The sequence below is a fragment of the Sturnus vulgaris genome, chromosome 1 (assembly GCF_052056855.1).
Source record: "Sturnus vulgaris isolate bStuVul1 chromosome 1, bStuVul1.hap1, whole genome shotgun sequence".
NCBI classification, from domain to species: Eukaryota; Metazoa; Chordata; class Aves; order Passeriformes; family Sturnidae; genus Sturnus; species Sturnus vulgaris.
In genome coordinates, this window is record NC_142243.1 from 17,942,825 (window position 1) to 17,970,745 (window position 27,921).

At 37.4% G+C, this 27,921-nt stretch overlaps 1 protein-coding gene across 3 annotated transcripts in view; it reads left to right on the forward strand.

Moving 5' to 3' along the window:
- Positions 1 to 27,921, forward strand: part of PIP4K2A (phosphatidylinositol-5-phosphate 4-kinase type 2 alpha) — a 107,102-nt gene that overhangs the window by 16,015 nt on the left and 63,166 nt on the right. The window contains exon 1 of one of the 3 annotated variants that reach the window (XM_088160573.1): positions 16,704 to 16,722. The exons of the other annotated variants lie outside the window; for them this stretch is intronic. The gene's annotated coding sequence lies outside the window, so the exon portion shown is untranslated. Of the gene's footprint in view, positions 1 to 16,703; positions 16,723 to 27,921 lie in introns of those variants that run through there. 3 annotated transcript variants of the gene reach the window in all.

The window sequence follows — 27,921 nt, forward strand, 5'->3', positions numbered from 1 at the left end:
GTATGAAGGTCTCCAAAGAGAGCTGTGACTGAATGGCAGATGTTCTTGGGAGATATACTCACAAAATTTCTTGGTATGTGGCCAAACTGACTTGTCATTTTGATCAACTAAAGACTTTCAGGTATTGTGATTAGTTTTAACACTTTCTCCTCCTTTCAGGATTCTCTACACAACTCTGTTGTAAGAGCTGTGTATTAATGCATGCTATGATTAATGAGCAGTAGACTTGAATGAAGCTTTTGGGACAAGAATTTTGATGCTTGTCTCTAACATACTTGTAGACAGCTCTGGTAAATGCTCAAAAGCTTTCTTTTTTGTCTCAATAGATTGAATTTCATACTTGAATTCAAATCTTAGATGCTGCTTATAGTTTGATGTTAGGTGTGACTAGTGCCTTTTCTACAGTTCATTTGCAAAATGTACCAGAGTTGCCATTTAGTTGGCATTATTTCTGACTGTGTACATCTGTAGCATGCAAGTGTACTGGTGGTGAGGTAGACAGCTACTTTTTATATGTGCCACAAAAGAAAATTGTAAATACTGCACCGAGAGTGGAGAATGGCATATTGGAGTAAATCCTTGTAATTTCAGGGGACTTAAAACACAATCAGTGGTCTTGGCAGATGGCCAAGGGCACAGGCGGCTTCTGGAACTCTTCCAGCTGTTAATGGAGTGTGGGTTCTGATTAAATTTACTGTGGCCACTGAGTCTTGGTCTGCTTGTCTCTGTATGTGTTAATGTACGCTTTTCTAACAATTAATATTTAATTTTAAAATCTGTTTTAATACCCAAAAGCAGCTTTACAGATCTATCCTCATGACATAGATCTCTCCTTTATGTTAAGCACAATAAAGATTGAAACATCAGCAGCACGAGAGAGGCCCTACCATAAAAACTAGCTGTTGTAAAAGCCTTACAATACTTGTGCTGGCAGCCTTGCAGCCTCCTGAGAAACACTATTGCATTAGTTATGTGAAATCTGTTCTATAGTTGACATAATTAACTGATTACAAAAAATAAAATCTAATATAGTAGAATTGTGGCATGGTCAGTGGGGCCATTGACAAGACTTCAGGGTGCTAGTTTGGACATGAGCCTGCTGGATTGACTGCTTTTCCATTTTACTCTAGCTGAAAATCTTGCAAAGAAATGGACTGGTAGGGCAATCCCTTATACTTGCACACATGTCAGCGGAAGGAAGAATATGTTAAAGTCAGATGGCTTTTAGGATGAGGTTATTCTTTTAATTTGGAAGAAATGGGAAGTTTCTTAAACTTCAGACCCCAAAGAATAAATTCATAGGAATTGCTGGGCTCATGCCAAAGGCAAGTTCAGTTGTGCAAGAGCACTCCTGTTAAAAGGTTACAAATGCTTTTTACATCCATACCACAAATAGTTTGAGACAAGGGGAAAGTAGATTACTGTAGCATTTGTGAGAGTGCTGTGTATGATCCTACAAAGTAGGTGGCTAGATATTAGATTAGTTCAGCTCTCTACGTAAAAGTATGCTAGAATTTTAAATTTTTTTACCTTATGAATTTTTCAGGTCAAGGAGTCACTGTATTTGAAGTCAGCAGTAAAAGGTGAGGTAATACTTTTCATGGAGAATATCTCAAACAATGAATGCAAGAACATAACTGCCTAAGAGTCTACAAAAATGAATGGCTATGCCTCAATAAAATTTAGAGAATTGTTGATGACAAACCTTCAAGTAAGATTGTACCTGTAAGAGAAGTCACCCCTCTGAATTACCTCAAACTTTTTAGGTTCTTGACTGGTGATTTTTCTTCCCAATTATTAATATATCATTCTACTATGATGTAATTGCAGTGATGGCATATAGATAGGTATTAAGATCTTTGAAATGCATTTTCATGCCTTCAGTTTTGTTAAGTCTGTAATATTTGCAATGTTTTAGGGTGCCATTACATGTGATATATTATAGAGGTCTATGAAATTTAAATAATTACTTTCTGGTTATTAAAAAAATCTGATTTATTGCTGCATTTCTTTTTCCAGTCTTATTTTTGTTATTTATACTGGTTAGCTTACAAATTGTTGGAAGTGAAGAGATATGTCTGTGTAGCAAGGCTTCAAAGCTCCTGCTAAACTTCCCAGAGTTTGAGACTCCAGAAATACTTAACTGTTACCTCTTTATGCAAGACTCACTCCTTTGTCTTCACTATATGCTTTTTTCATGCTGAAAAGATGAACCAAGATTCCATAGTGAGAGGAGGCTGTTATGTGCAGGGTAGTACCTTGATTCTTGCAAAAATGGGAATTTTTTTTGTATAGAGGAGCTGGGAAAATTAATTTATTTTGAGACTAAGGCTAAATCTAAGGGAGGTGGAACTAGGGAGCTGTGCTCTGTGCCTCACTGGAGAAATGTAGCTAAGTGACTTGTTAGTTGCTATGATGTGGTGAGCATTAGATAGACCTATTTCAGTGTGTTTTAAAGCAAGTGTTCTATGCTGAAGGAATACTGAATATTGGGAAGTGAAATGTGACTGTCAGTTGGATGTTAAACATGCCAAGTACTAAAATGTTGTTTTAAACACTGAGATTTTGGAGCAAGATGGAAGAAGTAATATTTCTGAACCTCCACCTTGTCTTGTGAGTAGATCAAGGTCCTACCTTAGCAATCTTGAGCTGTAAGGTAAACTGTTACGAAATGCATTAGCCTCATTCTAAACACCATTATTCTGGAAGCTGATGAGAACTGATTCTATAGCTAATGCAGATTTAATGTTATGATGTAAATTACAGCTACTTATATCTCTTTTCTATAAGAAGTGATGCACAGTCTGTAGTCTGTGGGTGGGAAAATTAACAAAATTAAGTCTGAATGATACTGGTCTGTCTTTGTAGATCTTACAGTCTTTTAACTGTTGTTGTTCAGCACAAGTTTTGTTTTATAATTGGAATGTAATGTTATAGGTGCATATGAATTACTTATGTGGAAACTGGATTTATTCCAGTGCTAATATCTTGCAATAAGAGAGTAAGCTGGTGAACAAATAAAGTGGTTTTGGGGTATTTTTTTTTTTTTGTATTGTCCTTTCTGCCTTGGTTTGGTTTTGATGTTTTAAGGGTGTTGGAGCCGAACTTGAGTCAGTGGAAGTGTCTGCTTGTGTAACATGTGCACACCATGTGATGTGTGCTTTAATACACACTTATCACCACACAGCATGGCTCAAAGAAATGGTAGCTGAGAACAGACTAGTTTGTATTTTTAAAGGAAGATTTAAGTCATTCTAATCTTTTATACGTCATCAAATACATGTATCAAAGTCAATTTCATTCAAAGAGATGGTATAAAAATATATTAAAAAGCCTTCTTAAAAAGCAAGTAACCAGACAGCTCTTAAAATCTGGATCTCTCAAGGTGACCTAGACCACAGTGGAGCAGGTGGATGTATGACATGGAGATTGATTGTGAAACAGAGTGCCAGTGTGTGCCATCTAGCAGAATTACAAGAGAGCAGAAGAAACTTGGATAGCATGGAGACAACTGCCTTCAAAACAAATAAAAAAATGGAAGGAATGTTCAAATGTGTTAAAATCATTAATCTAGCAATCTATAAACACACTGAGAATTTTGTAGTTAACAAAAGGCATCAAAACTGATAATGATGATTTCTTCCTACAGATCCGGAGTCTACTGCCTGTAGGAATTGTGGATGAGGATGGTAATGAAGCATATATAGTAGATACGACTTTTGCAGGGAAATTAAATTACTTGTGTCTTTGTTCAATGGGGAAGAAACCAGAGGTTTCAATTTCTGAACTTTTCTTTGTGAGGGATTGCTCAGCTAGTGGGCCTAACATGGTAGAGGCAGGAAAAGAGTTTGTGGATGTAGCTGATGACATTACCAGCAGCAAAGTACAAGGGCAGGGTGATATTCACTCAGGTTCTAAATACTCAAAGATGAAATAGCATCATGCTGATGATGTGTGTATTCTTCTATAAATCTATAGAGAATGGCAGGTGGGATGCCAAAACTTAGGTAAGGGAGACCTAGCATTTGTAAGGCTCTGATGCAAATGTCTGACTCAGTCCAGTTAGTAGTGTTACTTACACAGCTTCCCACTACTTACTGTCCTTGTAGTCTCTGCCTTCTCTCTTACAAAAGGCACATTGACTGTAAGGAAACCTGTCTTGTAACTTTATGGAGGTTGATGGAGGGTCAATAACTATGTGGACAAAAGTAATTTAGGTGTCTCTAGTTTTTAAGTGAATTTCGAGAGTGTCCCTCACTAGCTTTAAAGGGAGTTAATAAGCCATAGCATAAGAAGGGATGGTCTTTCTGCTGATAAATAATTCCTTAATTTGTAAAGAAAATAAGGTGGAAGTAAATGCTTGGCTGTATCAGTAAAGAAAGTCACTTTTAGGCAAGACAAATTGCTGTTGGAATCTAAGACTGCTAAATTACCTAAAAGCCCTGGTGACCAGTGGGGAAGTCTGGTGGTTTGTAAAGATTTCCTGAAATTTTACCTTTCAGCTTGCTGCTGATCTCTAATTGGGATAGTAAGGGTGAGGTACAGATGAAAAGAACCACAGAAAAAAAATCCTATGACTGAATTTCTAGTGCTGCCATTTGTCAAGAGAACAGGTAGCTGCATTGAAGAGAGCAGCCCTAGCTTTACCTACAGTGATGGATGATAAACTGGCCATAGCTGTGCAGGAGCAAGGTCTCAGTACTGTTATTGTTTAAGAGGTTACTGATATTTTTTAGTAGGTGTCAAACAAGCAATGGACGGTTACCAGAAGAGGAATACAGAGTAAACTTGAAGAGGTTGCTGTGTTACTGTGTAACCCAGTTTGTATCAGCAGTTTGAATACTTTGTATGGTCTCCTCTTGCTAGAATGTATAGTAGAGCTTAAAGCTCAGTTGAGGGCATGAAGGATGATGAAAAATACAGAGCAGCTTTGGTGTAGATACTTGACTAAGCATCAAGAGTTGTCAGGATGAAAAATAGATGGTTGAAGGAGATCTGAAGTCTCAAGAGTCATGAGTTAAAGCGAGGACTGGGCAGGAAGTGATTTCTGCCTTTGTCCATGAAAGATGTAGAAGTTGAGTTCAAAACCATCAAGTGGTTCTTCATGCAGCAAATTTGAGACTTTAGAAGACCAAAGCTAACAATTTTTATTTAATCTTTGAGTACAAATTATTGTGATCTACTATAGACTTGCTGTCTACATTGGAAGTGAAGGACTGAATTTTAAACTATCAAGATCATAGACATCTGCTTTGTCAATGACATGCTATTGCTGCTGCTCCAGTTCAAAAATAATGCATATATTCTATGCTCATTCTTAAACCTATCACAGCACAGTAGAAACTTAACTGAATTTTAATGATTTTACTGTAGTGAATTTGAAACCAATTTAAAATAATGTTGCCTTTGTTTTTAATGTTTCTTTTGCTTATTGTAAAGCCTTTCCTAGCTAATTAGTTGAAGTTTAGTTATGTGTTTCATATTGGTTATTAAAATCCAAAGAGAAATACTACTGTCTAAGTGTTGTGATTAGTAGTTACTTGCACAAGTTTACATGAGAATGCTCTTCTGATCAAGTTTAATGTTCTCTTCCTTAGTTTAAGCTGTAAGAGTTCAGTGAGTTTTATGTTAGATACTGTACAAAAAGCTCATCACTGTGAGGAGAGGAGCTGATAATCAAGACCTGTGTTTAGTCTTTGCTTCACCATCTCATCTTGGTGCTTTCAGTTGCACATCTGAATAATTGAAGAGATGACCCTTCTAAAGGGACAGATGGAGGGAATGCTCTACTGAAGAATTTATTATAAGAAGTAAATCTTGCCCTTGTCCTTGGCACACCATGTCAGCTAAAATTAAAGATTGCTTCATTAAAGATTGCTTGCTTTATTTAAATCATGTAGCTGGCAGCTTGGTTAATTGGCTTTTTTCAACACAGGATTTTACAGTTGATGAGTTTCAAAACTTCACCTCACTGCTGCATCATCCAAGAGTGGCAGTGCCTGCTTTCATGACCACTGGCTTCCTTTTGCATATTTGTATATGTGCTGTGTTAGTTTCGCCTTCTACCATTTTTTGAAAACATAACTAAAACCTGTTCTTGCATGGAGTGATATCATCATTTCCTTTGTGTTGAGATATAAGAATAAGCTGTAATTCTAATTTTTGTACAACTTTTAGGAGATGAATAAAATACAAAATTGAGTGACCTTTTACCAAAGTCTGAGGTTGCTGCTTGTTCTGTTTGAGTCTTAATGAAACAATGTAATGATGAAGTGAAATAAAGGAACTACAATGAATTGTCAGCGGTGAAAACTACACAATATCTTTACAGTGTCTAACAAAAACAGTAAAGTTGCTTTGATGCTTTTACTTTGGCTTTAACTGGATCTGAGCAGTTTGTAACATGACTTTATGACAAAACATCAAAGCATTAAAGGAAATCAATTAATGACTTCTCTACATGATGTGTAGACACTGTTCAGTGTCCTCTTGTTAATGTGAAAGGGGTTTTTTTTATTATTCAGATTAATATTTTAATAAAAAAGCTTTTGTATGACAACATGAAATTTAAATTCCTTGCATTCATTATGTTCTGGTGGACCTGTAGCTTCTGGATAGTTTGTTAGATCAAATTCACTTGTCCACTTATAAAGCAGATCTCGTGTGCTCTGTAAGATTATAATTTAAATTGCTTAGAGTGAACTTACAGGAAAAGATGATTTGAAAAACTAGTAATTAATATAGCTGAAAGTTAGACATAATTTGATATAAAACCTCTTAAATCTCGTTGATCTGATGGTATGCAGTCTTGGTTATAAATAAGCTTCCATGTATTCTCAGTAGCCTGTCAGTCTATTTGCAATGCCTGAGAGAGAATAAAAATATACCTAAGTTTTTTTCTTTATGTGGTGACTTCTCCTTTTTTTTTCTGTGTTTCTCACTTATTTTATTTGGAATTTAAACAGATGAACCTGCAAGTTCCTCAGCATCAGGCTTCATGGATGTGGACACGATTGGTTCTGTTCCTTGATGAAGCGGCATCATAATGTGTTAATGAAACGTGCAAAACTGTTCCATTTAGTGGTCCTGAAAAAATGCTGTCTGCATTGTTAGACTTGTAATCTGTAGCTTGATTTAAAGGTTATTTAGGGTGTGTTTTAGAGTCATTTGAGGACACTTAGTGTGTTTTAAGGTCATGAGAGTATCATCCCTTTGTCTTGCCCCTTAATGTATGCTTTATGGCAGTTCTGGTTGTACAACACCTTTGCCTCACACAGGTCTGATGTGTTATGCTGTTAGTAAGCTGATAATGTTTCTACTCTTTGATGTAAATTGCTGTAAGGCTTCAAAGTATATGAAAGAACTTGGGCTACAGTTCTAACTCCTGGAGTTTACTTGTTTGCTGATGCATCTTGTTAGGTCCAATAACATTAAGTCTTTGTAATCATTTCCACACATGCAAGGTTGTTTTATTTTCTGTTTGCCTTTATCTCTTGCATCTATGCAAAAAGAAAGAACAATAAAATAGAGTTCTCTTTAGAGACAGATGTCTGGTCTCAAATTCTAGCAGTACCTTTAAGAAGGAGGTAAACACTTAAAAATCCACAAGGCTACCACTATCTGGTAGAAGTGATACCAGCTCTGTTTTTCTGGTTAGGGAATCCTATCTTGGCATAGTTGATCGAGTCATTAACTGTCATCCCTGAAAGGCATATTGAACTCCTGTATTTGGCTTAATTCTGCTGCTTTGGAAGAAGAACATTCTAGTGCAGGTCTAGTTTTTATAATCAAGAAGAGGGAGTAATTTGTGTACGGTTACATCTTCTCTAGAAGGAGGAATGAACATGAGCTTAATTTTATTTAACAGTGCTTGATTGAGTAGAATACACTCACCAGGTGGTGGCTAAAGCACATGGGAGAAGATATTGCAAGACTGATTCCCCAGCAGAACTGACCTCAATACAGAGCAAGTATTTTTATACTAAGGGAAAAGGTTGAGCTTAAAAGTGTAAATGTGCTTTAGTTTAAGGAAGAAGAAAGCTGTTCTTGCATTCTTCAGGACTCCATGTATGTCTCCAGCTATTAGTTACTGATAACTGTGTGCAGGGGCCAGAGAGGATGTGGAGAAACACACCTGTTTCAAACGGTTGTGTGCTGAAAACATCTGTTACAGTGAATGAGAGAGATCACATTAGTCCTAAATTTAATCATACCAATAAACTTCTGGAAAAAAACTTCAAAACTAATTTCCTGATACTAAAGCAAGTTATGTTGCTGTCTTTTGTGTCTCTGACACATGTACAAAGACGTGCAATTGCGAAGTTGAAGCCTGGTGTTGTCTGCAATTACTTTCACTTGAGATTTTGTTGCATTAAAATTTCTCTGTAACATTTTGCGCTTGAATTCAGCAGTAACAGCTGTCCATGCCCCCCAAAATTAAAAATAATTCTGCCTTGTCTTGAGGGGAAAAGCAAACAATAGAAACATTAAAAATTAAAGGAAATTTAAGAGCTTTGTAATGTCTTGAAACTTTCTTAAAGTGCAGAGAGTCAGAACCAGGTGAGTTGAGGTGCTGATATAAAGGAGGACTTCTTCTCTCCAAGAGTGGGCTCTGTCTTCCGTGCCACAGACCTGTCAAGAGTGTTCCCATCCCATTTTCCAGATGGATGAAGCACTCGGATGGTTTCTTTCAGTTTTTAGAGAGTGCTGCATTAAATAGATTTATAAACATCTAGGCTCCAGTGTTCATGATTGTAGGGATTTTAAACATACACCATGAGAAAATACATTTAAAGTTCTCATCTATTCCATCCTAATTCTGGCTGCATCAGCAGCTTTCCAGCAGAATGGATGGACAGCTGTTTCAAAAGGAAACAGGCAACAAACCACCACTGCTGCCTTTCTCCTGCCTTTCATTTCATCCTCCCCCTTTTTACAAAAAAACCTACTGCCCCCAATACTGCATTTCTAATGGGTGATTTGGAGAAATCAGACTGATACCTGATGAAGCTGGAGAGGGGATGAGATGTGACTTTTTTTTTTTCTTCCTGACATCCTTTCCTCTAAAACTATAATACAGTAGTGTTGTTTTGAGGGTCATGATTAATCCTGCTATATCTAACTGATTATTGAATGCACCAGGCAAAGCTCAGGCTTTTTCCTGATGGAGAGACTGAGTTGAAAAAGATAAAGGAAGCTGTTTGAAAATTAACAGACTGGTTTTTAAATAAGTGCTCCTTTAAAACCTGGAAGGAAATTGTCCCAGGGTGTAAATTCAGTTCATGTCCCCACTACCTACAAAACAATGTCAACTGTTTAGTTCTGTCTGGAAAACATGGAAGACTAAATACCAATAGAGCAATTGCTGTCAGGTCTCAGATATGTATAATAAGACCTGGGGAAAAGATTAAAATTAATTCAGTGATTGTTTTCAAACTTCTGTGGGTTATGTACAATGGCTTCTTTCTGCAAGCCTGTGGACTAGACGTTTTAACTTTGCTCTTGTATAAAAACAGCCAGCAATGATCCTAGAAACTGGTTTCTGATAATACTTTTTATAAATTAGCCGGAGTTACTAACTTAAAACCAATGTTGTTACACTGTAACATTCAATAGTGATGGGTTTTTTGTATGCAACTGGAGTAACTCATGATTTTATTTCTAGTTTATGAAGTTGTGTTTTTTTTTCTTTAGATCTTTGGAATAGTAGATGCAAGTTGGTTTTTTCCTTGGGAAGAAAAAAAAGACTATCTTACTTTTTGAAGACAGTAACCCTTTTAACCTCTTGTAACTATACCATTTTAGATACCTATCAAAAGATGAATTCACAAAACAAATGGTAGGGGTAAGTGCTTATGGCAAAACAACAGTGGAATAAACTGCAGCAAGTAATGGTTTTAGGTTTGTCCAGGATCTGCTAGGTGTGTTTTGGCAGGAGGTGTATATTCACTTGATTGCCAGCTCTCCTGGGTCTTCTTCCTAGCAATGGTCACCATCAGCTTTAAAGTATATCGTTAGAGTCTGAGCTTTTAATATTAAGTAAGTGTTCTTAGACATGTAAATAATCTCATAAATTCATTTTTTGAGTAGGAGAATGAAGAATGCAGTGAGAGCATAAATATGGCTTATTTTCTCTAATGAATTTATAGTCTCATTTGATATGCCTTGACCATTACTGGAAATAAATACAGTAAGAACTGAAATGGCAGAAAAATAGTGATTCCTATGAGAAGGTATACATGGCTACCATTGGTGGAACAAGCCATGGTTTGACTGAAGCACAGCAGAAAAGCATTGTTATAAAATCAGATATCTAAGGCTTTATCTAGTTTCCAGTTAAATCAATAAGACTAACTGATCCTAATGGAGTTCTGATTCTCACTCTGTCCATTTGCTGATGGCTTTGGGGACACAAGGGACTTGATTTTCCTCCCAACTCAATGTGAAAATTATTTCTGGCACTCCTTTCTCATCTCAGATATGATTCTGCTGCCAAATGGACTATCAGCAGCTTTGTCTGGACCCAGACTGAAAAGCAAAGTATGGTTTGGATATGTGTTGGTTTTAATTAAAGCAGAGATGTGAAGGTATATCCCTGCTGTACATCCCCTGTGGCTCCCATCTGCCTTGGGAAGGTGAGCTCTCCTCCTCAGGCCTAGTGCTTACCAGATCTCCCCTAGGCACAGGAATTTGTCCTAGTACTTGAGGAGGTGAAAGGTATGGTTGAAGAACAAAAATAATAAAAAGAGTTTTTGTCTAGGGTTTTTAAAATAACTTTACAAGGAGATGCCAGTGAAGGCATCATGTAATGCCTTGGCACCAATAAGTTACTCAGGCCAGCACTCATTTCTTACACAGTATGATTCAAACTCCATTTTAAATAGGGGCTTTTTTGTGTTTAATTGGTTCAATAGGCAACAATGTAAGTCTTTTTCTAAAGCTGAAAGTGGTAGTGCCAGTTGTGCTACAGTAGTTGAAATTTTGAAGTATGTGTTTTTTTCAGATTTTAAAGATTAGAATGCTAAACTGGAATAAAAGCTACTGTACAGCAAATATCTTGATTCAAACTTCAGATTGCTAAAATTGGTTTTGTCTGGCAGAGGTCTATTTGTAGGTGTTGAGAGGGCTTTTAATTAAACTTATTTAGCTTAGTAATTGAACATTTCAAGAGTTTTTCTTTCTTGCTCCACATGTGAATAAAACTGAGGTATGAGAGAGGGAAATATGCTGCCTCCAAAGTCTTGAAAGTGATTAAAAGTAACCAGGTTGGGTAGAAAAGCACAGATAACTGCCTAAACAGTCATGACTAATGGCTTTTGCAAAGCTGCTTTTTACAAATTATTAGCTGTTTTCCATTTTTAAAGTTATTTTTCAGTAAGCAATACAAATTCTGAATTTAAAAGCTACTTTATCATAAACAGTTGTCAGCTACTATTTTCTAATATTCAAAAAAGCCAAGGAAGACTTTAATTTATCTGCGTTCTGGAAGTTCACATGCATGCTTGCATGTACCTTTTTACTCAGCAAAACATAAAAAATAGAATTAATATAATGGAAAGTATATGTAGTCACTGGTAAATTAAAGTTAAAGCTCAAGCATTAAGATTAATATGTATTATATAAATCAAGGGGTTTTTGACATGAGTGATGCATCCCTTCATGTTATACCCATTCTGTTTTATGCAACAGTATTCTTCTGTTCTTAAACAGGCTCTTTCTTTGACCTCTTACTGTTTTATTACTGAACAACGAGCTTCAAAGCTACAAATGTTTAGTTGTAGCATCCCAAACATGTTTTTCAGCTTGAAATAGTGCTAATATACCATTGGGCATTTACGTGCAGAGTCAAAAGGAGAAAGAACAAGATGTGTTTTGTTTTCTGTGTCTTTTCTGTAGCAAAACAAGACCACAGAAAAGCCTGAAGATATCTTAGAGACTTTATCCTTTAAGCATATGTAGGCATGAACTCTGTGGTCATTTGAAAAAAAATTGTGGAACTGAAGGTTTGTAAAAGAAGCATTAATATTGATCCAAATGCAATATGAACAGAAGTGTGCATAGTAAGAGTCTGAGAAAACTGCAGAAAAAAGGTTAAAAATATAACCTGTGTTGATAACCAAGGTCACCATTCCTAGCTGTAAAATGTGAGGGATGTGCTGTTTATGTCAAGAGACCAAAAGGCTAAAAAGAAGGCCCTGAGGATGCTGCATCCTAGCACCAGGAGAGCAGTCATGAGGAGCAGCATGCCCCGTGTGCTCTCCATTCCTCTTAACTGGGGAGGAAAACCTGATAATGTACAGATAACCTGACCTAATTCTCACTGAAACTGAAGTTAGTGATTTTGAGACAAAGGACCACACACTATTAATGAGTGACTCCTAAAGAACACAAGAAAAAAGGCTTAAATTCATTTTTTTAATCACCAGTTGGGGACCCCAAGAATTTCAGGAGGACAAGACCATTTGTTTTCCCTCTGTCAAAATTAGTGGTGGAAACATCTTGGTACTTTGGATTATGTGGGAGTGAGAGCAAGTGAAATCTGAAAGTGTGAAGTTGTAAAATCAACTTGCTTTTTTTTTTCCTTTTATTTTATCCTTCCTATAGTTTTGTACTGGGCTACATGGTGCAAATTCCCCTACAACAGCTTTCTGGAAGATAAATATTTAACTTGCTGCTATTTTATTTTACTGATTTTGGACTGCTGAAGTTGTTAGGGAACTTTAAGTTTGTTAAAAATCCTCAAATCCCAAAAGATTGGAAAAGCAATACAGTATTAGGTATCTTTACTTAAAATCCAGCTTTCTGCAGGCAGGGATGAAGGTAGATATGCAGGAGGATAGCTAAGAACTCTGTAGTCTTTATTATGCAAAAAAAGGAAGTTATCTTACATTTGGGATTACTTGTCATGCTGATGGCACTTACCATAGGGAAGTAGCACCTTCTCTGCCATCCTTGTCTAGGAATGGACTATCCTGGTACTCCTGGTGAATCTTCAACATTTGTCTTGACAGCACTTCTGATGAAAAACTGAAGATAAGACTGAGGTTAAGAGCACCTGAGTTGTTGCCTGAGTGTGTTGGTTCTAAAAGACTTCTGGAGAACAATTTGCAGTAAAAATTGGAGGGCTCTATGAGTTCTTGAAGAGGTGTCCTTCTGCCCTCATAGTTACAGCATTACACGAGGCTGCTGAAAGCAGTGAGGAATGCCAAGGGCCATAATAGAGATATGCCAGATGTACTGGCATGCGAAGCTACCACATGAAACTGTGAACTAATTAAACTGGATACAGAACCTGCAAAACCTCCAGCTCCAAAGAAAAAAATATGCTCTGACTTGTGGGGTAGAAGACGTCATTCTTGATAGATAAGTAAGCAAACACTGCCTATGGATCTGCATTTGCAAGACACTCTGTGGCCAAATGTAAGCACAGGGAGAAAGGAAAGCTGCACTTCATTCTAGAAAGTAACCGGTTTTTTTTCTTGCTGAAAGCAAAAAGACTTAATAGTATTTAATACTTCTGTGGAACCAAAGATATTCATATTACTATGTAAGTATGTCAAGATGGTTTACGAGCACGGCTAATCATCTGTAATTGATGAGCATAGATAATTATTCTTGCTTATCACCACCTTGATTGAGCAATGAGAAGAATGAGGTAATCCAAAATTCTCTAACACGACTGTCAGCCATTGCTCTCGACAACCCAGTGAAAGTTTTATTTTTTGTTTCCTCATGTTAATAATGCATTTTGATTAAAGAGTCTGAAAGACCACAAGGCTGACTTATCAACCTGCATCAGGCTCAAACTGCTCCCTCAGCTGAAGGAGAATTCCCAGTCTTGCAATGGTTGCTCAGTTACAGGTGTTTGGTCTGCAGGTACAGCAGGGTTTGTGCTTGTGCTGCAGGACCAGTGCAGCTCAGGCCCTTGTGCTGCTGCTCAAGCCAGAGTTTAGCCACTTAATCTCAGGGAAGGATCTGGTATGAACTCCTTAGTCTGGGGTGGCTCTAGCATCTTCACTTGCCATCAGCTGTACATCTTAATCCACGTGCATTAGAACCTGGAAAGGTGTTTCTGAATAGAAATTTTACATCTTGACACCAGCAGCATAGTCTCTTACTTTCTTAGCCAAGTTTTACCGGAGATTTCTTGCCCATGTAAGAAATTGTTATGATGGCATCTGACTCCAAACGGACAAGATGGGATTGCGGGGGTGGGGGTGTTCTCTGTCAAAAGAAAAAGTCAGACTGTACCCTGGTTCTACTTAGGATTATAATCACTTTACACTGGAATTTACCATTTTGGACCAGAGGATTACAGTTCTGTATAGTTGCCCTTAAAACATTTCAATCTAATTTTGTTACTGACTGTTCATAATGCATGCCTTTGAGCTATTAAAAGGAATTTGATCTTCACATTTTTCTTACTATTTCAATTAAAATACTATTGCTGGACTTTTAAATGCATCATAAATAGCAGCTTTAATGACTTTATCATGCCTCTCTTTATAAATGCTTTTTGCAAATGATGAATGTTTAGAAAAACATTCTTTTGTAACGGGAAAATTAGAAGAAATACAGCTTACAGATCAGCACTTAAATATTTTTATGCATAAATTAGTCTAGATCTTACAGTTGCCTCTATATTGACTGAGAAGAGAGCAGAAAGTGGCCAAGCCTGGCAGTGTTTATGCAGCCTCAGAGCACCGTGTGACACTTAATGACACCGTGTTCCTCCCGAGATGGGAATGGCTAGTACAGATCGTCCTACAATGAAAAAACATCCTTGTATAAGGAGGCAATTGATGATTTCGTGAAAGAAATCAAACTGACAATAATTTCTATTGAAATCTCATTTCAAACCCTAAATATTGAGGCCCCAGAGGAAACAATAGTGAGCCAGCTGTAGCATAACCTTTACTCAATAAGTTATTTGGTTTTTAGAATATAGTGCTTTGTTCACAAGTTTCTGTGGAAACTTAAAAACATAGGGAATATGAAATTGAGTTAAATAGCTTGTAGAGACTTGAAGTCTAATGGAATGGAATATCAGTTCCTGCTTGCTCAGAGAATTGGATACTGATTTCAGGATAATATGTTTGTGAAGTAAATAGCAAGGGCTCCTGCAGCGGGAGTTGATGCAGCTGTGACAATGTGCAGGGGATTTCAGTGGAAGATTCCAGATTTCTTCTACAGCGGATCTCACTCCCTCCTTACTCCTTCAAACACCTCCAGAAAGAAAAGAATGAGCTGTTACCGGACGAGAAACTTGCTGCTGAGACTTTGCTTAATCAAGTAGTCTTTACTCATACTAGTAAGCAGGTCAGTTTGCTGTCTCAGTAATGGGTTGCATTTATGCTCTCTATCCTAAACATCTGTTATAATTTTTAAAAGAAATAAAAGGAATTCTAATTATTCTGATACTGGATGTGGCTACTTCTGAATTAGACAAATGATAAAGTATTTTTAGTTGTTTTTTAAGCATCTTGGAGACAGAGATTAGTTAGGGAGCACCTAAGAACAACTTGCTGCCTATCTCTCTTGGTGCTAGAGACAGCACTCAATTTCCGCTTTTACTGTTTCCTTAGGGTTTAAAAACATTAGTTAACCAAGTGGTGTGTCTCAGTAATGATGTTATTTGTGCTGCTTTCTCCTTACTTATGAAGTTTTATCAGTGAAGCATTTAATTCTTTTTGTGTGAAGTCAGAGAAAAAAGTCAGTATGTTAATCTGTTTTTCAAAAGTTTTATTTCATTATTCGGAAAATATTGCATGTTGTAAAAGAGGGTATAAATGACAAAGGGTTTTGTTCCCATTACCAGCAGTAGATGTGTTAGGAGTGAATTTGCTTTCTGGAGAAGAACCTCACTCAGTAGTGGTAGTCTGCGTTTCAGCAAGAGGTGCTCATTGCTTGAGAGTTGATTACTTACCCCTTCCTCACATTTTAAGATACAGCTGAGATAACATGGTGTTTATAATTCACTGCAGCTAGACCAGGAGTTTAAGCCTCTTGGTTTCTTGTTGCTACTGCTACTCTTCCATACCCTTGTATCACAGTCTGTAAAAGTTGGTTTCTTTATATAATAAAAATAACCAGTAAGAGATCGCTTTAGTTATCTGGCTGCAGAACGTAAATGGGGATTCTAAGGACAAAAGGTGGAATATCAGAGCATGTGAATGCTGCTGTAAACTTCCAAAGAAAAATAGGCAAGGCTCCTGTAATATTCTGCATTTTTCCATGGAAGTGTTTGTTTGGAACATGATGGTTTGATCAAGCACCAGAGCAAACGAAATAGACCTCTGCTTTTATGGGCTGAAGGATGTATCAAAAATAACAAATTCACTAGTATCAATGAAAAAATCCTATGCAAGCGCCATCATCTTCCTAAGAAACATCAAGTAATTCTTGTTGTAGTATCTTTCTCTTTTATATTACATGCACCCTTGTCAAAGGAGCATCTACAGCTGATCTGACAACAAGTGGTTAGCAATTAAATGGATCCTTTGATTTCTACCGTGCTGTCAGCTGATGATAGTTGGCTTGAAACATAACAGAGATTTTTGTGGTACTGTGTGATCTGTACAGCTCAGGATTGTGCAGAAGGGAAGAAAAATGCTCCTTTTCATTCTGGCATTGTACAGTAGCTGATCAGAGCAGCATAGTCTGCTTCTGTTAGCCCACGCTCATCTCTGACGCTTTAAAAAAAAGTGACTGCATCTTTCTAAGGTAATTTCTGGATATTTTCACTGTCCTTGTCACGATTCACTTTCTTTTTGTACCGAGACAAGCTGTAAGAGAATGGCAAGGCAGGTGGCAGTGCTCCTGACTGTTCCAAAACAATTCCAGCAGCTTGCAGTGCTTGGTGGTGTGGGAGTTAATCTCCCAAAACTGCCCTCATCCACAGCCTCATAGGAGCTGCACAAGCCACCCCGTTTTCTTTGTCATTGCTGCTGTAGGAGGAAGGGGAATCTTATCTGTAGTCAGCTTAGGGGTTTGGAAAATGGTGCTTTCTCCTCTAAAATGAAAACAGATCAGAGCAGTAGTCCATAACTGGAATGGCAACTGCTGCCCTGAGGTGTTGTGCTCGCTGGGAGCTCCACCAAAGAGGTGGGACTGGGGGGAGCTCTGCAAAGCCTGTGATACCAAACCACAGTGGTGATGGGGCTTCAGGAAGGAAAAAGGGAATTTCCTCCCTGTGGAAGAAATGATTCATGTAATGAACAGTCAGCTTCTTACATTTAGTGTGTCTAGTTTCCTTGCCAAACAGAAAGTGTGTGAGAAGCTCTCTTTATTGTATTTAACAGTTATTTGGTAAGACGGAACAAAAATCAGGTCTGCAGTATTTTGTTATATTGCCTGCTCAAAATTTCATGAACTGCACTTCAAAATGAATGTATTCAAATCTATAAGATACAGGCTTTCTAGATCTTTGGTTTCCTGTTAATCGGGTACTGGTTAGAAAGTGTGCACTGAGTAAAATATAGCCAGATTACAGACCTGTGCTGCTACTTCTCTAATCCTAACCTCTGCAAGGACAGAAGAAAAGTATTTTGTGGTGTGACTTTACCATTCCTGTTTTAGATATATCTTTGTTACTTTGAGATCTTTGGGATAATTAGCGAGGCTTGGCATTTGTTCATTTTTAAGGAAAAGTCCTTAAACCTTTAGTTCAGTCAGAGTACATGTTTTGCTGCAGCACCCTGTAGTTCTCAAAAAGCACAGTAGTAGGGATACGTAAAGGTCAGGATTTGGTAGAGTGTGTGCCAGTGTGCTCCAGGAGACTTGCACAAGTGAGCTTGTTATATTCTCCAGCAGTTCTGGGGAAAATTATGCTGGTCTTGAATTCATGCTAGCTTTTTCATTGATCATCAGAAAACGTAATGTGATTTGTATACATGAGAAACTCCTACTGAAAAGTCAAAACAAGACTGAATTGAGACTAGAAGGACTTGTTAGAATAGGCCACTCTAAGGTTCTTATGTCTGTTTGTAGTGATTAATATTTATCATGAGAACAAAATTGTTGTGTGGTATCAAGTTCTTGAGTTGGAGGGACTGCTACTGGTTTTTTAATGTGCTAAAATAATGAAATAACAATAGTTGAAGGCAGACTCAACCCTTCTATTTCTGTCCTAGTTCTTTTTGCTTTGAGATTTAACCATCAGTATAAATAGCATCCAACTCCAAGACCTCTCCTTGCTGCTTGGTTAGAGATTTCTAATGCTGTTACAGATACTCACAGTGGTATTAATCTGTTCCTACTGCAGGAGCAACACTCAGTTCTGTGCTTCCCAGAAGTGCAAGTTTTATGGCTTCTGGGATGAGTTTTGTGGCCTGGGTGAGGCTCTAAGTGGGCAGGGTTTCACTGTTGTGCAGGTGGGGCCTATTTAAATATATAACTGTGTGAGTTCCTATTGCCTCTGTGTAGACCTAGGTAAAATTTCACGTGTGATAAGGTTGAAATTACTTGCATGTATGTTCTCAGCTTTGCCACATGCTTCCTTAAGTGCTGCTGGAGGAAACTTTAAAAGCTTGTCTTGTGTTTCCAAATCTTGAAGACCTGCTTTGGATTGATCTATTGGATCTGAGCTACCTGTGGAGCTTTCAAGTTGGAGCACAATATTTTTAAACTAACTTTTAAACTTCCAGGAAGATGAGTGCTATATTCAAATACATAATTTCTCATGAGAATCCCTGATTTCCATTGTAACAGGAAAACAGGGAAACAGTGGTAGCTTACTACTGGGGAGTGCAGTTTTACACTGTTTGGTGTTAAAGCTGTCTCCAAACAGGCAGTGAGACATAACTGTTTAACAAAATGTGATTTTCCTAATACTAATAATTTATTATGGCTGTGTGTAGGTAGTACAGTGGGAGTTACTATATGAGTTAATATCAGCCAATAAATGTGGTGGTTCATAAGGACTTTGTCATTCAAGTAAGCAGAAATTATCTGAAGAGGTAAAAATCTAATAAACTGCAGACTCCATGCAGAGCACTAAATACCCCTGTTTAAACAGGCTATAGAGTGGATTTACTACAAACACTGGTTTTTATTGAGGGCTTGGGTGGTTTTTTGTGGGGTTTTTTTAGCATTGAGGAAAAGCATCTCTGCATTTCTTGGTTAACTGAAGATATCTTAGAAGAATCAGGTGCTATAACCTACTGCTAGCTTACCATTACAGGATAATATGAGAAGAATTAGTTTTATTAATTCAGTCTTTGAAAGTCTTGAAAAGCTCAGCGGATTTCTGGAGCTTCAGAATAAATGCTATGTCATTTGCTTATTTATATCTGTGGTCCAACAATTTAGACTGTCACGGTCATGTCCCATTTATCTCCTGGCAAAGTCCCCTTCAGTCTGAGGCAAGACACCAGTTGCTTAGATCCAGCTGATAACTTGACACAAATGAGTGGAAAGCCTTGATATGGACAGAAGGACTGTCATGGGGTCATGCTGTGCACTGCTCAGGATGAAATACTGTACAACTGTATAATATTTTGCTTAATTCACTGCTTGCCATCATGCTGTGTGTCATCCCATCTCTCTCTCTTGCTGGCTGTGGCACTGATGTGGTGCAGTGAGGAGCCATCTCAGCCAGTTAACCACTGAAGGGAGAAGGAGGAATCACAGTAGCTATTCCTGGGGCTCAGCAAGGGGAGAGGCACAAGGATAGGATGCACTAGATTGCCAGGCTCTTTGTAGCTCCCCTGCTACAAAAAATCTGCTTTGACATTAGGATTCGTATAAAAAGTGGTTTTCAGGAAAAAAGGAAATACTGTTTTGAGGGCTTTTTGCCATTTCTTCTTACTGAGGCTTTACAATTTTCATTGTTCAAATTTTGTAACAGAAAAGCAGTTAAATTTAATTCAGAAAGCTGCTGACTTAGCTCTTCCTTGCAATAACAAGATCTGGGCCAGAAAGACTGGAACAAGAATAACACTGATGAACTCGCAGTGCTTTACTTACAATGCAGAATTGCCATTTTACCCATATTACTGTTCAGTCTTTTGTTTCCCTTCCAAATCACTGTGTATGAAAGGCCAGGTAACCTTCTGTTGATTTGTTTATTTTAGAAACATGCACAACTACAAAGATAGTTGGCCAGATGATGTGCCCAGAACAACTTGTAATTCCAAAAATAGCTGTCTTAGGTTGAGCGTCATGCTGATACCTTGGGAGTTGTCTGGGTTCTTTTTTTTGTTTCTTCCTTCCTACCACTGAGTTTCTCTCTCCTTCATTTAGTTTCTTTCTACACAGCTCTTGGCTTTACTTCCTCTTAACCTGTCAGTATCAGTGGGTATTTCCATTAAGTTATTGTAATTCCAATTCTGCAGCCTAGCCCTCATTTTCTTGGATATAGGGAAGATGAACACTGAGTGTATGATTCACCTTTTTATTTCAGTGGTTTTATGAGGCAGTTCCACAGATATCATTGTAGATATTTTTGATCCACAGCTTTTGGGATAGAAAGTCAAGCAGCAGCTTCTAACATGATGTCTGTGCATAATGTTTGGTGTCAGGAGACACCAGTCAGCTACGTATTGGCTGAGACATGGCTGAGGTTGTGTCAAAGTCAGGAAACTAAAGGTCTCTTCAGCACTGCTAACCTGTCTGAATACTTAAGATTCTAGTCAAAGGTGCTTCAGACATCTTGTCTTTAAGTTATCTGTCCTACCTTCGAGGTTCCATACAGTATTAGTTTGTCTTGAAACTGAATATTGCCATCAGCATTCATTTTGTTGTGAAAACAATGGTGGCCTTTTTTTTCCTCTTCTAGATAAAATAATTGTTTTGTTCTTTCTGTTTTAAATGCTCTGGCTTGTTTTAACACAAATTCCATGTTTTGATGTGGCATTTCAGAGAGAGAGGAAGGCTACCCACAGAAAACCTGCTGTGAAACTAGTTTAATCTGTTACTTTTTTTTTTTTTTATTTTATTACTGATGATTCAGCAGAAAACCAAGATAGTATTTTGGAAGAGACCCTGACATGCATTTATAAAAGACGCTGTTGAGATGAGATGAGTTCCTGACTGCTGAAAGTGTTTGCAAGGAATCTTTCTTGTGACTGTAAACTTTCATGTACTTTTCATAATAACTGGTCACTTGATTTGATTATGTCTGCAGCCACAGATTTGTCACACCTGGTAGAGCACAGTTTGAGGGAGGGGAGAATTAAATAAAGATGCTTGGATTTAAATGCTGCTTTGCCCAAAGGCATCTTCACTGGTGCTGTAACACTGGGAGGTGAATGACTGTTGTGAGCAGAGCATCCTCCTGGGGTTGTTCTGGTCCTCCCAAAAAGCAAATCTGTCCTGTAATCAGTTAATTATTTGCATTGCATGTAGAAACTGTGTTTATGACTTTTATTGTTGTTGCAATCTTCCTTTTCTGATAAGGCAGATTATCGTTTCTGGAGTGTTTTGATTTTTCCAGAAAAACAAAAAGTGGATATTTTTAGCACAAACCTGCTTTCCAAAGTGCTGTACGTCACTACTTTGCTAAATGGCTCCTTACCAATGTGGCAGCAGTTTTTTGCCTCTGTGCTCTTGGGATAAAGGTGTGTTGCTTTTTGTAAGAGTTGATCTAAGGCCTGTCAGCTTAAACTATACTTAAGCAACCCCAGTTCATTAACCATTTCTCAATGCTTTAGCTATAACGAAATATTTTCATTTGGGCAATGACTGACAAGAAGAGTATAATTTGTCCTTGAATTGCAGCATTCTTGCTTTTTAGTAACTTAGATTTCCTAACTAAAATTCTCAAAATGAAAATTGACATGATTATAGGTTAAATAGTTCACCCAAGATTTTATATTTAAAATGTTTCTTTCTACAGTTGAAAGTATGGGCAAATTAGTGCATGAAATAGAAAGATTCCACATGGAAATTACATATACTAATGGTTATATACTAATCAAAAAATTAGATTCACTCCACATGAGGTGGAAAGTCTGGCGTGGTTAATACTTGAGAAAAGAGTAAATAATTTTTGGTGGTATAAATGTGTTTGCTAGTTGCTCTTTCTAGTCTAGGATTATTTTAGCTAATGACATTTTTTTTTTTCTTTCCTACCTGTACTTTTATTTAAAAAGTTAATCTGTGGCTAATTACAAAATGCAACTTTAAAACATCAGAAAAAATGTTCAAGAAACATAATATACTCATTTAAAAAGAGAACAGATCTCCAACTAGTTACAGTGTAAATGACTGATAATTCAGACTTGGAGCCAGGAAAATATTTTCTGTCAATAGCACTGCATATTTCATGTTGAAATGTGTTAACAAGACATATGCTTATTTATAAAAGTCTCATCAAATTAAGTTTAAGAAACCAAAACTAAGGCTTTGCATTTTTTTTTTCTTCCTTCCTTCTCTTCCCCCTCTTCAGCCTGCGGTGAGCATTACTGTTAGTTCAGAGCACTTGCAGAGGTCTAGTTCTTGCAAAAAGAGCAGCTGCTCACAGGCCTTCTGCTCGTTGTGTGTCTGGTTTGGGGTTTTTTGCCTAGCACTTTTGTATGTCCCCTTGGCTGTTTGCTTGTGTGTATTTATATTCTCTGCGAGGTAAAATGTATTTTGCATGAGAGTCAACAGTCTTTACCTTTGGTCTCCAAAATTGTTCATACTGCATAATAGTTCCCGGTAAGTAGGTGCTTTGCAAATATTTGAATAGCAGAGCAGCAAAGGAATGATGAATGAAATCAATCCCCCATGCCTCTACAGTAGCAGATGTCTAGAGCTGAACTAGTCACCCTTGACTCCACTGGGAATTAAAGCACCTCTTTCTCTGCACTGAGCACATTATATCTTGTAGCCAATTTTAAACACTTGACCACGGCAAGGTCATTCTGGACCCAGTTTATTGCTGACTGAGTTGCCATCATGATAAGTTGGTAAGTGCAGCTGGGCCTTGTGCTTCATCTCTTGTTATTTCCATTGTCAGTTGCATTCGGCTTAATTAATAGTTGAAGAATTAACTACTTATGACTTAAATGAGCGCATTGAATCTTTAAGCAGCCTACAGTTAAATCCTGCAATCAATGTAATTTCTATCTGGGGAAGACCAAAGTTTGTTGAAGGAGGGTAGAGGAAGGAAAGTGAAGCAAGTGAGAAATAATGTAGGTGTTTGCTGTCTTTCCTGTACATCAGGAGTTGTTAAAGGATGATTTTTGTTGGATGGGATGAAGAAGAGAAGAGGTTAAGAGGCTGTTAACAACTTGGTACAAACACTCGAGGTGCTCTTGGTCACTGTAGAGCTGTGAGCTGGTAACAGGCTCTGGCAGGCTGATCTTGGATATGATTTACACTCGTGAATGGGAGGTGTGTCAGAGCAACTGAAACAGTAACCTAGCTGACAGGTAAGTAGATGCTAGTGAAGTGTCTCGGGGTTGTTTTGGAAGTGGGATGTTTGTTTGGGTTTTTTTTAGTAAAAGCACACAAGTAAACTGCTTTGGAAGTGCCTACACTTCAACTAGTGAAGGCCAGATTTACTTTTGGTTTTACTGCTTGCCCAAAGGCATTAATGTAAGCAGAGCACTTAAGCATACAGTTAAAAAGCACTTTGTGGCCAAATTCAGCCTGTTACTGAAATACATTAATAGCACAAGGAAAGAAGGCAATCTAATTTATATTAAGGTAAAAACCAAGTTGCATAAATTTCTTTGTTGAAAGAATTTACTTAATGTTTTGAATATTATTTTCCTCTTTATTGCACCAAATGTTTTCCATATACTTTTAAAGTGTTAACAATGAAGTGGATGCTTTAAGGATAAATTATATTTTCCCTTAGGTTCTATAAAACTACAAATTTGCAGTAATTTGTAACCTCAGGAACATCTTTCCTTTAAGCATCATCTTCTCAAAGAATCTACTATAAAAATATTAAAATGACTAATTGTATAAAGATGGGATAGATGCTATTAAAAAGCCACATAAGCATTTCAATAATTTTACTGCAAATGCATTTCTTATCTCTTGAGTGGAGCCTTAAGTCCTCTGGATGTTTTGCTTCCTCCAGAGCACTCGTTAAAATAGAGCTGAAATGTCTGGTGTGTGAGATGGTGTCAGGAACTGAAAGAGGGGTTATTGCAGTGATATTGGTTTTAAAAATTGTTCCTGTTTTTTTCAAAAACAAAGGAAATGTATAGCTGGTGACAGTTTGTGGGTTGGCACTTCTGAAAACTGCAAATTGGACAATAGTTGTTTTCATATCACACTCTCTCCAGCATTTGCTCTATCAGGAGATTCTTTAAATAGCAAAATCCATACTTTCTAAAGTTAAAGTTGTTCCTATTTTGTATCACTGACCTTTTATTACTTTTAGGCTGTAAGAGCTGTGTATTTTACAGAAAAAGCGTGGCTTGTACAATACCGATAGCCAGTAGTAAACTCATCGTTTAATGCTACCTTATTTTGACTGTAATTTAGAGACATCTCAGCAATTAATACTACCTCAGTTTGAAAGCTCTGACTTAAACCTTATCTGCAGAGATTCATTTTTCATGTTCAAACCTCAATTAGAATCGTTGTCCAGCTAGTTCTTGGAAGCACAGGCTTTCCAAAATTTAACATGAGTCAGTGGGAGCTGTTTCTATTGGACTCTCCTAAAACCAGATGAGAAGTACTTTCATGTGAGCACCCAAAAATCCGTGTAAGGTTGGGTGTAAAAGACCCAGGTGCAGCAGCCATCCTTTCAAAGGGAATTGATTTCTGACGAGCATAGTTGATAGACAAGGGCTGTTTTGTGTTTTAGCTTTGTTTGTGAAACTGCCCTCCTTCCAAAACAGCTTGTACTGATGTCTCCAGCTCACGTGAGATGAAGTAAGCTATGCTGGCAGAGGTGCAATTTTTTGCTGGCATAAATGAGGCCTACTTTGTGGTTTACTAGTGATACTGTCAAGTGCAGAGCTAAATGTAACTGCATTAAACCTGAATAAAACTCATTTCCAGATGGTAAGCCAGAATGAAATATGAGAACACAGTATTCTGTATATAATTTTCATGTGTACTAACACTTCAAAAGAAGTAACTCAAATACCTTCCTGGTTGGTACTAGTCCTTAATTCTACCTTACTGTTGAGGAAATTGGGCTGCTTTCCTTGTGGGATTCATCTGAGCCAATTGTATTCTCTTTGACATGTTTTATTTCATTAGGAAGAAACTGAGAAACAAAACCTCTGCTTCTTCGGAGAGACAAATTACCTTGATTGTTTGTGAGTACAAAACAATCCACAAACACTGGTTCCTCCAGAGTCCATTTGCACAGCAGGTGATGCTCAGGAGCCCTTGTGTTGGAGGAAATGGAGGATCTTTCTTCTTAGGCAGTGGACAGACATGCACAAAATACTTGTGCTTGCTTTTAGATCTTTCAGTCCTGGGTCTGGTAAGCACAACCACTGCTGTGGTTAGAGAGATCACAGTACGACAGCATCTGTTTATCCATCATTCAGTATTTTAAGAGATTAGTCCAAGGCTATTCTTAGCACTGGCAGATAGATGGTGTGTTATTTTAGAATGTGTATTTATTTAGTGTTTTCTTTAATGGTATCTGTGTTAGTACTTGAGGTCACTTGAACTAGCTAGGGCTGTATGAGTCATTTTTATCCCATTGAATTTACACGTTGTGATCCTAAACATTTTTTTTACCTTCTTTTAAAATTATTATTTCTTTTTTCTGGTGTGGTTCTTTTTCCCCTGGATTATGACCCTATAAAAATGACATATTCCTCATGTTGTGCCAAGTGCAGCTCTGAAAATTGGCTTTACTTGATCTGTCTTGCCTTCCGGGCTTATCTACTACTAGACAGTAGAGGTGGGAGGGAGACAGTACAGGGAGCCTGAAGACAGGAAGATGTCCTTACAGTGCTGGCAGCCTTTCTGTGTTTGAAGCCTGCGAAGATGTCTTCAGTCTAGGGGAAACAGAGACTAGAATTGGAAAGATAATCTTCCTAGCCAAAAGTTCAGCAGGGCTTTTGGTTTCACTGCTGTTTGAATTCAAGTTTTAGAGTTTGTTATACAAAGTTGGCTGATAAAGAGTTGGACATAACTGCTTCTGTAAGCCTAGGTAAAGATAGCGTGTGCCACTATTTGTTGCTTCAAACTTTAAAAAGAAAAGTTCAGCACTAGGTTTGTAGAACTTCAGAATCTATGGAGTAAATGTTGTTTTTTTTTCTAACATCTGGCTGTCCAAAAAAGGATATATTTCACATGCATTTGACAAATATGCAGTTTTTTACAAGTCTTTTATATTGAGACAGTAAATTTACCTGGGAAAGATGTGTAAATACTGAAAACTTGCCATACAGACTTGAATTAAAGAAGGATATTTTAAGACAAGAAGCCTAATGCTTTTCTTCTAAATTATGTATACTTTTTCAGTCTTGTTGATGCTTAGGCCTGGCAGTTCTTAGCCAAGAATTGAGGATTATTCTATTTTCTTGATGACTGCTTAGCAATTGTACATCTTCTTGCTGTGAGTAGATGAAACTCTGTTTACTTGGGCATTAGAGAAATCTCATCCATTCAGGTTCCAAAAGGTAGCATGAGACAAAAAACATGTCAAACAAGGCTCTGCTTAAGTGACTCTGAGGCAGCAGACTGTAGTGAATTCTAAAGCAGAAGTTTAAATGAAGCTTAAATTGATAAGCAACTCATTGGTATTGGTATGTAATTGATTTTAATTCTATTTTGTATGTAATGAAGTCAGTACTAAATAGGAAGGTCCACTGCATGCCAGTCTCCTCTGAAGATTCTTGACAGTGAGCTGGCAGGCAAGAGTTTGTTTTTTAAGAGAGATCCTTTTTTAAATCCCCTTTGTCAAGCTCCAGCTGATAAATTGCAAAGCAATGCACTAAACCAGCATTCTTTTTCCCTAAGTTAAATAAAGCAGCCTTAAATATCCTGGATACACAAACTGGAAAATAAGTTAATCAAACCAAGTTTTGTACTTGACATCATAATATTTTTTTAAACAAAGGAAGTATTATCTGAAGACTATAATCAGTTAACTCACAAACATACTTTAAGATTTCAAAACTAGTTCTCATCTTCCATAACATTTTTTAATTATGGGACCAGAAAAGGAAAACAAGTCTTTTTTTTTGCTTTTTTTGAGTCCCAATCGGTTTCTCAACTCTGAATGACCTATCTGTTCAACTTTATTAGCAGAAATTAAGAAAATATTCTGTCTGCACCTGAAAAACAAGTTAGTTACCCAAAGCTAGTTTTGCAGTTCAGCAAACTCAGGTTTTTTTAAGTACTTTAATGCTGGCAGCAAAATCAAATGTCAAAATAGATTTATGTGCAGGAGGTTCGGTCATTAGTTCTGGTTACTGTTATTTTTCATTTTGTCATATGTTTTACAAGGTATTGAAGTTAAAATTTCATTTCAATTTCAAAGGACATTTTTGGATGAATTTTTCTTCACTTTGTAATAATCACATCTCAGACTGCAAGCAGCACTCCCAACAAGATGGGCTCATAGTCCAAACACTTTAAGCTAAGGAATTGCAGAAGGAAACATTTCTCTGCTGCCTTCATTTCCTTGCAACCTCACAGTGAGCAGGTTTGGCAAGTCATCCAAATGAACAAAAATTCTTTTTTGACACATTTAGTTTGTGTTCTGGCTCTGGTTTGTCACACAACTGACCACGCACTTATGTCAGAAGGGGAAAAGTTTTGGTGCAAGAGCAGAAAAAAATGGGGCAGATCTGAAGTGTTGCTTTTGCAGTGATGGTGGCAAAACTGACTTGTTTGAAGCATAGGCCTTTGTATGTTTTTCTGAGAACACCTGTGGCTCACTGAACCTATTTTCTTCTCAAAAGCTTTCTTGTAACTAGACAGAGGTGTTTCTTCTAGATTTCCTGTAAAGTGCCCCAGTATTAACCGTGCCTTTTCAGTCAAATTTGTACAAAATCATAAATGCTT